Here is an 11,157-nt window from a genome sequence, read left to right on the forward strand (position 1 = left end):
ATGAGGAGGTACTGAATTTTTAAAAGCGTAGCTTAATATTATCAGAGTTGGGAACGACATGCTTTAAGTAGAGTTCATCTGAAATGGGCCACTCTGTTTATGAAGATTTTTATCTATATAAGCACATAAATATGTACATATAAATTTCCACAGGCAAAGGAAAAGACTGTATTTTATGGCATAAAATTATATTTTTTGGCTCTGACTCAGCAGTCATAAAATCTAACTATTTCCAAGCATAAGAAAGATGGAAAACACTCTTTATAACATCTTAAATAATTGTATGGAGGCCAATCCATGGCCCTTGTGCATAAGTAGCTCACACTGAATTTTAGGGGTTTTTAAAATACATTTCAGCATTAAGTTGGGCCTAGAAACAGACCATATATCTAATAGGTAACTTCTCTGTGAACTTCCAGCCCTACTACTTACAATGAAATGTTCATATATGCATTTAAATGCAACTATTAAGAAGAACTTGAACCTTTTTCTGTGTCTGTTGACTAATAAAACTTTCCAAACTAAGCCCAAAGGGAAAAAAGTGCAATATCTATGTTTAACTTTCAGCTTCTGGGTTAAAGATGACTAGAAATCACCCAAGACTCTCTACGAAGGAAGCGTTGGCATTTGATCCGGTCATACAGAAGTTATGATTGGGCTTTGAATGCCGGGTGAATGTCATCACTAATAAAAATTAGTATGACCTACGCTGTTAGTCCAAGGCAGAGAGGTTGGAGTCATGCAGAATCTAGTGGACATTAGCAAGGGTTACCTTATCAAGTGTTCTTAGGAAGACAAGTCTTGAGGTACAGTATTGCACCATTATCTGTGGAATTCGCTTTCCGAGGTTTGAATTAGCCACGGTCAACTGTGGTCTGGGGGTAGATGGTCTTTCTGAAGAATCATTCGAAAGTCAGTAGTAGCCTAATGCTGTATCACAAGGCCTATGTCATTCATCTCACTTACCTCATCACACAGGCATTTTATCATCTCTCATCGTCACAAAAAGGGTGAGTACGGTACGAAAAGATAGTTGTGGTGAGACAGAGACCACATTCACATAACTTCCCTGAAGTATTTTGTTTTAATTGTTCTCTCATCATCGTTAATATCTTACTGTGCCTGATTTATAAATTAATCTTCATCACAGATACATATATATAGGAAAAAGCACTGTATATGTCGCATTTAGTACTATCTGCAGTTTCAGGCATCTACTGGGGGGCTTGAGACATACCCCCCATACATAAAGTGAGACCACTGTACTCTTATTGACTTATCATTAATTTTTCTGATGTAACATGTAACACAGAGGCAAGTTTTTCTTGCTTTTTCCTTCCAAGTTCCAAGGTTAAATCAGACTATTAACATCAGCCAGAGGATATTAAGATTACTCAACGTTTGAATTCTGCTGTGGTATTTCTCTGCCTTGCTTTCCAAACAGATGAATAGATGGAAAATGATCAGTCTAATAAATACAGCCAGATCTAATAAGACTGTCTTAATTGTTTTAGTTTTCTTTCTTTTTTTTTCTTTTTTTTTTTTTTTAATTTCTCAGTTCCAGGTAGGTGGTAAACAGAGGGCCAGGGAGAGGAGACCAGTTTTTAAATCATGATGGGCATGTAGAACATGATAAAAGCATAAAATTGGGCAAAATCTGTTGTTTGCCGGGAAGGATTTTTATGGTACTGTCTCCTTCAGAGTAATGGGAGTAAGTTTGACAGGGTTCAAAGTCAGGTAAAGGAGAATGTCAAAGCTAAGGCAGTAAGGCTGGAGGATGGGTCACGGTCACAGGGGGAGGGTGGCAGGATTCAACGCCAGGTGTCCCATGTCAGCAAAACTTCAGGCTGGCCAAGCAGCTTGTAACAGGATAGTGGATGTTACCAGGGGGACCGTTAAGGGAATTTTTGTTTCAAAAAACCCCTTCTCCTGAAAAGTGAGCCTCTTGATCCTACACAACTCAGAATTTTTCTTCTTTCATTATATTCTCTCCCTAAAGTAAAATCATCAGTGCCTTTTGCAACTCTGTTATCTCAATTTACACGTAAGTAAATACTTTCAGGAACTAGTCATAAATCACTTCAAAATGTCCAAAAAACACACTGAGACCAGGTGTTTTAAGTGTGTGTGTGTTAGCTGAGGTTGAGGGTGGTGTGTGATGAAGCAGAGGGACAACCTAGAGGAGGTCTGGCTTTCATACTGCCATTCACTCAGAGATCCCTCTCTTTGATCTCTTATATCCAGATTCCAGGTGCCATTACTTTCAAAGACAGTGCTTGGTTCTTTTGCCTGAAAACTGTTTGAAATCTATTGCTCAGAGGCTATTGCATTTGAAGACTTACCTAATCTCAAGATTTTCTTTTCTTTAGTCGTTGAAAGAAAACGTATTTTTTTTTAACTCTTTAGCAATTTAAGTCTACCATCTTGGTTGCCAGTTAGGGGGTGTTGCATCGGTGTTTAGTTTTTATACAACAAATGAATTTACTAGAATCTGGTTCAGTCACTGATCAAGGTTTATTTTATTTATCTAGGAAGTGAAATAAGGTGAAGGTGAGCATTTTTATTAGTTTCTACTTCACGACACCTCTCATCTTTCCCCGTAGGAGACTCCAAGGTCACACAGCCTTGGAAATCACCAGCCAGAAGAATGGAGACTTGGGACTAAGGGTGGCTACTAGGATTGGGCTGGTGCTGGGCTGCTCGTCCACATGTGAGTTGGGGTGGGTGTCTAAGCAGGAGAAGAGTGCACAGAATCTGTTACCATGGAGACAGGCCAGCATGCATGTGGCAGTCAGCATCAGGGAGGTCCAGCGAGTGGTAGTAGGTGATGGCTATTCCAGCCAGTCAGGTTGTCCAAGAGAGAGCCATCAGCATCAATCCAGGCCGACCCTAGGCTTCAGAGAGGACCCATGCACATGGCCAGCATTCAGGGACCGGGGCAGAGTACCCAGACCATTCTGGTTAAGGTTTGGGAGGTGAACAGCTCAACCCAGGTCCTGGCCCCACCACCTACTTACTCACAGCCTTGACCAAGTTATTTAATCTGTCTTTAGTTTCTGTAAAGCCAACAAAAATGAAATGGTGTCTACCTTATAGGGTTATTGTGATGATAAAAAATAGTAATGCACTTAGCACATGCCCGAACCACACTAAGCATGCAACATATGATAGCTTTTATACAAAATTAGTTATTAGGGTTATGCCTAGAGCACTGTGGGGATTTGATTATAGGAACAAAGAGTTCAGTTACTAGAGTCGGGCTGCCCTGCCAGCAAGAGACCGAAAGATATGACATGTCAAAGAGACTATGACATGACACCTAGCCTTGTTGGGTTGCCTGTGACTAGGGGTCAGGATGGATATCATGCTTCCAATGGAACTGATTTGCTGGTGAGTCTGATGAGGGTGTCTTTGGGATTGAGAGTGTCACAGGGAGCAGAAATGAGATGGGATAGTGCACTTATTTTAATTGTCTAACTGAATTCACACAGGACCTCTAATCCTTCAGAAGCTCTTTGCGAGAGAATAACCTGTCATGTGAATTTTCCCCAAGATTGGTTTCTCACCCCAAAAGCCTCATCTGTAAGGAAGAGTTTTATGATGACTCTCAAACAATTGGGTTTATGATTGTTTTTTTACTGCAAAATTTGAAAAGATCAGCTATGAAACATGCCGTAGATAAGAAGAATGCTTTTTTTTTCATCACATGATGATGTCACTGTTTTTTCCACTTCTTCCCCTGAAGCCTGGTGCCCTGTGCAACCCAACACCTGCTGCTCCAGACTCTCTCTTATCTGCATTTCCACTTCAAGCCACTCTAGTTCTCTGACCTCAAGACCTTGTTTGGAAACTAGTTAGCTGATAAGATAGTGATGTCTGACTCTTATATAGCCCGTTTTATCATTTACAAAGTGCGTTGCCCCTTGGGTCTTAGGTATGTCTCTCTCCTCAACGTGGTGAGGCAGGAATCACCTCCGTTGAGTGGATGAGGTCATGAGGCTCAGTTAGTTCGATTCCCCAAGGCCGTTCAGCTGGTAAGGATAGACCCAAGTCTAGAAGCCCGGTTTTCTGAGTCCAAACTCTGTGACTTTTTCCACTCCTCCACGTTGACTGCAAGCTGATGGTGGCTGCTCTTTGCTCCCCTCCCATTTCATTTGTGTATTAAACAGTGCCTTCCAGGGCTTTCACCAGTTGACTACGCACTTGCTAGATACGAGCATTCAGCACCTGGCTTCCAAATGCACTGTCTACACCAGAACTGTTCACAGGGGCTACAGGGGACAAAATTAAAAAAAAACAAAGGAGAGAGAGAGACAGTTTTGTCTTTGACTTTGGTTTCCTTTTGACTCAAAGATAAAGTATGTGACAGATGTTAAGAATGTGTGAAGTTTAAAAGGGAATAAGCACTGAGGGTAGAGCAGTGTCTGAGAATGTTTTTGAGTGCAGAGCCCTGTTCCAGGAACAGTTGTCATGTATGATTATTGATGGCATCCAGGACCAGAGAAGATAGTGATTTTTTTTTTTTTTCAAAATAAGTCAAATCAGGTTGTTTCTCTGCTCAGGGCCCCCCAGAGACTCCCATCTCTCTGCTCCCATGCCCTGTCATTTTCCAGTGCTCCACCCTGTCTTACCTCTGCTTCTGCTTTGGCCACTTGGGCCTGCTTGCTATTTCTTGAACAGAGCAAATAGGCAGGCACCTCAAGACCTTCACGCTTGGTGTTTCTTCTGGGGATGCCAAAGAGATTACACTTCCTTCTTTGGGCATGAGGACGTGCCACTTTAGGATTGTGAGTCAGGGAGTAGCAGTAGTCACCTGCGGAATCCATTCTTTGACCTAAATACCATCATGTCATTTCCCTTTCAGAAACCTGTCACTGATCCCCATTGCAGCATGACATCCAGACCCCAGAAACTGGCTGAAGGGCTCTCCATTTCCTCTTGGCTTCACGTTCTAGCAGTGCCCATGAAAGGAGGGTGACAGGAGGAGGATGCTTTAGCCCTGTGCCCTCTATCAGCTCCCCACTTCCTCCAAGCAAGCCTAAATACATGTATAATAAACTTGCAAAAACTGTGTGCTCATGTACAAATCAGCCTTTGGGACGGATCTCCAACCCATGTCTTCAAGGTTGAGTCCTTGAACACATTCAACATGGAATGGTGGGAGCCAGGATGAACAGTATTATTTGGAATCTCCTACTCACAGCCAATTTTCTCCTCAGCTAAGAAAACCCTTTCTTCTTTTTTATTTTATATTTTTAAGTTTTATTGAGATAAAAAATGTATTGTATATGTATATTTACATATACATATATCATTATATGAGTTTAAGATACACATTATGATTTGATGTGTGTATATATTCTGAAATCATTACCACAATAATTTTAGTTAATACATATATCACCTCATATGGTTAGAATTTTTTTTGATGGTGAGAATTTTTAGGGTCTACTGTCTTAATAACTTTCACATATATAATACTGTATTATTAATTATAGTTTCCATGTTGTACGTTACATCCACACAACTTATTCATCTTGCAACTGGAAGTTTGTACTCTTTGACCATCTTCACCCATTTCCCCAGCTCTGGGAATCACCGATCTGGTGTTTGTTTCTATGAGTTCCATGTTTTTATATTCTCCACATGTAAATGAGATCATACAGTATTTGTCTTTTTCTGTATTTCACTTAGCATAATGCCTTCAAGGTTCATCCATGTTGTTACAAAAGGTAAGATTTCCTTCTTTTTTTATGGCTGAATATATGTATGTATATATATGTGTGTATGTGTGTGTATGTATAATCAATCACATTTTCTTTATCCATTCATCCACTGATGGACACTTAGATTGTTTCCATGTCTTGATTATGGTAAATAAAGCTATGCTGAATATGGCCCAGATATCTCTTCAAGATGGTGATTTCCATTTCACCTCCTTCATTCTCTCTCTCTCTCTCTCTCTCTCTCTCTCTCTCACTCCCTCCCTTTCTCTCCCTCCCCCAAGAGTGTTTTCCATACTGGCTATACCACTTTACATTCCCACCAACAGTGAAGAGGGGTTCCTTTTTCTCTACTTCCTTGCCAGGACTTGTTATCGCTTGTCTTTTTGATGATAGCCATTCTAACAAGTGTGAGGTGATAGCTCATTGTGGTTTGGTTTGCATTTCTGTGATGATTAGTTATTTTGAGTGTTTTTTCCTGTATCTGTTGGTCATTTGAGTATCTTGGAAAAACTTTATATCTTTTGCCCATTTTCAAATTGGATTGTCTTTTCCTGTTGTATGAGTTTCTCATATATTTTGCATATTAACCCCTTATCTGAAATGTGGTTTGCAGATATTTTTTCCCATTTCATAGGTTGCTTTTTTACTTTGTTGACTCTTTGGTTCTGCAGGTGCTTTTTCAGTTTGATATAGTTCCACTCGTTTATCTTTCCTTTTGTTACCGTGCTTGGGGTGTCATATCCATAAAATTGTTGCCAAGACAGTGTCAAGGGGACTTTTCCTGTCTTACTTTTAAGTCTTTAGTTCATGTTGCATTTATTTCTGTGAATGATGTAGGACAGGGGTCTAGTTTTATGCTTTTACATGTAAATATCCACTTTTCCTAGTATCATTTCAACTGGGAGGTGCAGAGAAGAGACAAGAGGTCATTTCATTAGCTCAGGCAACACATAATGGAAACCTGAACTAGAGAAATGGAAGGTCATACTCTATGGGCCCATTTACTTATCTACAAAAGAGGAGTTTTAACACTATCTATGTCATAGGATTGTTGTGATGGTATATTGTGCTGAGAAGTCAACACATATTTTATACTAGCAGCCATCCTATATAGTGGTTAAAAGCACAGCTCTGTGCCATGCTCCCAACACTGCCTCCCCATTCTCACAGTTGGTTGAACCTCAGCCAGTTTCTTAACCTCTTTGTGCCTTGGCTTTCACATCTTCAAAATGGAAATAATAGCACTAATTCACAAGGCTGTTGTAAAACTTATATGAATTAATGTTTGTATAGGGTTTAGACCTGGCATGTAGTAATGTCTTAATAAGCATTGATTTAAAACACACACACACACACACACACACACACACACACACACTGGGTGCCTGGATGGCTCAGTTGGTTGAGTGACTGACTCTTGATTTTGGCTCAGATCATGACTTCAGGGTTGGGAGATTGAGCCCTGTGTGGAGTTCCCTGCTCAGTGAGGTGTCTACTTGTGCCTCTTCCTCTGTTCCTCCCTCTGCTCACACATTCTCTCTCTCTCTCATAAATAAATAAATAAATAAATAAATAAATAAATAAATAAATAAATAAAATCTTAAAAAATGCACACACATAAGTGGAAAGAAAAATTGTTGAGGTAAAATCAACATGACTTTATAACTAAGTGAATGGGCAGATGGGTATATATGTATCTGTTGGCATGGGAGGTAAAGTAGTAGAAAAAAATCTAAGATAAATTGGTTTGGAGACCTAATGACTCTACAGGTAATGATAACTTGACTCAAGGTTAGAGCAAATAAGCTAGAATCAATTTGAAAAGTTGGGCCAGTATTTAATTCAAGCTTTTATATGCTAAGTTTGAAACTGTGATGGGTATCTGTATATTAAGGGTAAGCAAGGAGGTTGGGGTTTCAGATCTAGAATTTGTGATTTAAAAATTATTAGCATGTAAGTACCAAGAATAATAATCGTTAATATTATTTGGAAACGAGAGCACTGTGCTAAACATTTAATATATATTACCTCACTTAATCCTCTCAGGATCCCTAGGACATAGGTACTATGATCAGCTACATCTCAGATGGGGAACACTGACGCACAGAGAAGATAAGTAACTTGTCCCAGGTCACCTGATTAAGTGGTCAAGCAAGAGTTTAACTCCAGGCAGTTTTATTCTGTCCTCTTTATTCTTTTTGGACTGTCTCCACAGCAAAAGTTGAGACCATGAGGTTGGTCAAAAAAGCATGGTGAGAAAGAGAACGTGTCCAATAGTGATGCTTTTGACACTCTTTCACTTGGGGTTTTCTCACTTGCCAACAGGTGCCTCTTTGCAAAACAGATAGTCAGGGCTCAGTAGTTGTTGGGTGAGAGAATGCGTAATCTGGTGTTAGTGGTTCTGGCTTTGAGGCCATAAAGTAGAGGAAGGTTAATTGGCTCAGGCCAGGGTTTAGCTGCCAGACCATGTCCTAGCAGCAAGGCACTGACACCCACAGTTCACAAAGAAAATTGGATGCTTCAGAATCACCTGGGGTGGTTACTCATAAACAGAATCCCAATTCCCCGCCCCGCTCTACCCCAGAGCGAATCAGGGTCAGCCTGGCTCACTGTGTCTTTAATAAATGCCTGGGAGATCATGATGGGCAACCGGTTTGTTACCCACTACTCTGACCCACCAAGATTACTAGGATTGACATGTGATATTTTCGTTACACAAAGAACAGCCATAAAAGAATGATCTTGGTTTTCTTGTGAGTTTTAAACCAGCTATGAAGGTGATTTTAAAAGAAGAATTCTCAAAATGTTTGGTGCAATCACAGGATCGCTGAGGTAATTACATAACCTCCCCAAGTGACTATTTTGTAGGGAAATGCTCATTTGGATTTGTAGTTTCTGATGTGTTTAATAAATACCACTTTCATTACTGAAAGAGCCTCACTTCATAAATGTGGTTTCTCTGGATAAAAAGGAAAACATAGAGGAGCAGAGCATTCATCCCACATTATTACTATGTATTCTCCACTTCATTGTTAACTCTTGTGTTTGGAGAGGAATCAGTCAATTGGGTCATTTTCTGAACTCCACGGACCATCATCATCCCTGCTTATATTTGAATTGTTCACAGCACTTTGACCTTTACAGAGAACAGCTCTACATTGATGCCAAGTGTTGTTATTATATAGTGGAGCCCTTGTGAAGTGCTGGGGGTGGGGGGACCCAACTAACACCTGAGCTTAGAAGCTGATTTCCATCAGAATTCTATAGAACCTTTCTCAGAATATGATTTGACCTATGGAGAATCTGAATCCAGGCAATGATTAACATTGTTATATCCAGGGCTTGCTGAATTTTTAAATCTCAGCTTGGTCAGTTTTGGTAGATGCAAAATAGCTTCCTGGCCTGGTACATTAGGCCTTGGTGCAATTACTTCATGTTTCCACATTTGGAATAAATAACAATAAAACATGTATCCACGTTTATATTGGGTTTCACAGATGCTGTGGGGAACATCTACCGTGTATACTTTATCTCACAGTAATTACATAGAAAATTAAAAAGAATCAATTCCAGTTTAACAATCTTTGTACTTAACCAATTTTTTGCTCTGCTTATGGGTCTAATTGCTTTAATTCTAATTTTATTTTTCTATAAGGTAGGGATCATATCCACTTCATTAGGTTGTATTCCAGGGATAACTACAATTAGAAAAAGATATCCTTAAAGGGACCCTAACTATGGAGAAGATACCTTCATTTGGATTTTTTCCATGGACCATTTCTCTTGGGCCCTTCCTTCATTCCTTTAACACATATTTGTTTGTTGAATGCTTCCCCTGGGCCAGCTAATGCTTCTAGCTGCTGGAGATATCACTGTGGGAAAAAACATAGGCAGACTAAGCCCTGCCTTCATAGAGCATACAGGCGGAGAGACTGAGGCAGGTAGTAGGCAAAATAGATAGAACTGGACACTATATTAGAAGGTGTTAAGGATTATGGGGAAGACAAAGCAGGAAGGCAGGTAGGGAGGACTGGGCTGGGGAGAAGAAGGTGGTGTTTCTGATTTATTTATTTGTAAAGATTTTATTTATTTATTTGAGAGAGCAAACATGCTTGAGCACTGGGGAGGAGCAGGAGGAGAGGGACAAGGAGGCTGTCCCCATTGAGCACGGAGCCCCACTCGGGGCTTGATCCCAGGACCCCGACTCATGACCTCAGCTGAAATCAAGAGTAGGATGCTCAACCGACTGAGCCACCCAGGTACCCCTTCTGTTTTAGATAAGATGCTCGAGGTGGGGAAGTCCTCTCTGTGAAGGTGACACTCAAATCTTGGGGCGGTGAGGAAAGCAACTGTTATATTTAATGGCATTCCAAGGGACATTAGTCCTAAGAAATGCTGAGTTTAAAGAGGGTTTCACTGTTCAATAAGTTGGGAAATAATAATTTCTAGATATTTACAATGCTTGCTAGCATATGAAATTATTTGAAAAGCCTGCTGGAAAGGGACCTATTGAATTTATATGTATTTAAAATATTTTCCTCCCTCCTTCCCTAACATGGCAGGGCTGCTAGGCCATAGTTCTGAGCCATCCTTCAAATGTGGATGTGACCCTGCCAACCGGTGATCAGGCTTCTGAAGCTGCATGGTCCAGGAAAACTGCACACATCCTGGAACCCTAGACACAAGTGTGAGACCTGACTCTGCCACTTTGTCCCTGAGCCACTTTGTCCCTTTCTTATTTTTGGTTTTATCATCTACAAATTGGGCCTCATCATAATAACCAACTGTGCAAGGTTGTGGTGAAGATTAAATACAGTGAGGGGTTAAAGCACTTTCTGTATTTACAAATACAGATGCCTTATGTGCTTTTCTCTTTGCTTTTTTTGGTACTTGGGATGAGTCCATCTACTGTATTACCTTGTTTAGGGTTCGTTTATAAAGACTTTTGCCGGGGGAATCCCTGGGTGGCTGGGTGGTTTAGCGCCTGCCTTCGGCCCAGGGTGTGATCCTGGAGTCCTGGGATCAAGTCCCACATCGGGCTCCCTGCATGGAGCCTGCTTCTCCCTCTGCCTGTGTCTCTGCTTCTGTCTCTCTCTCTCTCTCTCTGTGTGTCTCTCATGAATAAATAAATAAAATCTTTAAAAAAATAAGGACTTTTGCCAAAGGAGGGTTCTGGGGCTGTGAAAGAGTGACGAGCAGATCATCTGGACCAGAATCCCAAACTTGTGCCTCATTAGCATCAGGATCCAATTAGACTAATTCATTGGCCAGAGGCCTGTTTCTCTACATCAGCCACTGGTTCTCAAACTTTGGTGCACACTGGAATCACTTGGAGCTTAAAAACAAATACCATTGCCTGGCTCCAACCCTCAGACATTCTGATTTAGTTTCTGCGGGGCGCATATTGAGGATCAAGATTATTTAAAGCTTC

At 40.6% G+C, this 11,157-nt stretch overlaps 1 protein-coding gene across 17 annotated transcripts in view; it reads left to right on the forward strand.

Annotated features, from left to right (window-relative positions):
• ESRRG (estrogen related receptor gamma) overlaps positions 1–11,157 on the forward strand; it is a 618,160-nt gene that overhangs the window by 27,256 nt on the left and 579,747 nt on the right. The window lies entirely within an intron of this gene.

Source organism: Canis lupus, chromosome 38, assembly GCF_048164855.1.
Source record: "Canis lupus baileyi chromosome 38, mCanLup2.hap1, whole genome shotgun sequence".
Lineage (NCBI taxonomy): Eukaryota > Metazoa > Chordata > Mammalia > Carnivora > Canidae > Canis > Canis lupus.